This window comes from Octopus bimaculoides, chromosome 6, assembly GCF_001194135.2.
Source record: "Octopus bimaculoides isolate UCB-OBI-ISO-001 chromosome 6, ASM119413v2, whole genome shotgun sequence".
Lineage (NCBI taxonomy): Eukaryota > Metazoa > Mollusca > Cephalopoda > Octopoda > Octopodidae > Octopus > Octopus bimaculoides.
Genome location: NC_068986.1, coordinates 12373609 through 12374360, shown reverse-complemented (window position 1 = coordinate 12374360; position 752 = coordinate 12373609). Strand labels below are relative to the sequence as shown.

Here is a 752-nt window from a genome sequence, read left to right as displayed (position 1 = left end):
TATATATATATGCATATATATATATTATTGAATTACCTCGGGCTAATGACATTATAACGTGCTTTCCGAAGCTCTTCTACGAGTATCGGCTACCATATGCTATCCTAGGACAGCACTACTCTTTTTACTGGAAATCCGTTAATATCCGCTGCGGCAACATGTTGACCAGTCGTAAAAGTCGAGACATGTTTGTGCTTAAGAATGTGTTGAATAAGGGGATTGTTTATTTTCAGTTTAATATTTTTTATTTTTTTATTTCAATCAGTTTATTGTGGTTTGTTTATTTTATGTGTTATATTTTTAGTTTTAATTTTCTCTAATTCATTTTAGGTATTTTTTATCATTTGTATCCCTTTGTGTGATGCCCTTTGTCAAAGGAATGCTAAGAATAGAAAATGAGTATAAAACAATGGGAAGTCTATAGCTGATCCAGCAGCGGTGCCGGACTTACTCAACTGAAGACGTGCGGGCACACAACTATTGTTGCATTATATTAAATGCAAGAATGTGTATAATACGTGAAACACTCAGCAATTAACAGCTGATGCTAATGAATAGAAACGGTTGTAGTGGTTTTGCATTAAAACCTGTCCATTCTATCTTCTTGTATTATAATTTATGTATCTATATATATGTATATATACATATACATATATATATGCACATATATATACATACATGTATATATATATACACACATGCATATATATGTATATATATATAAATGTATATATATATATATATATATATAT

At 29.7% G+C, this 752-nt stretch overlaps 1 protein-coding gene across 2 annotated transcripts in view; it reads left to right on the top strand.

Annotated features, from left to right (window-relative positions):
• The window catches only part of LOC128248031 (CLIP domain-containing serine protease B4-like), a 69237-nt gene that overhangs the window by 38298 nt on the left and 30187 nt on the right, over positions 1–752 (top strand). The gene's annotated exons all lie outside the window — the stretch shown is intronic.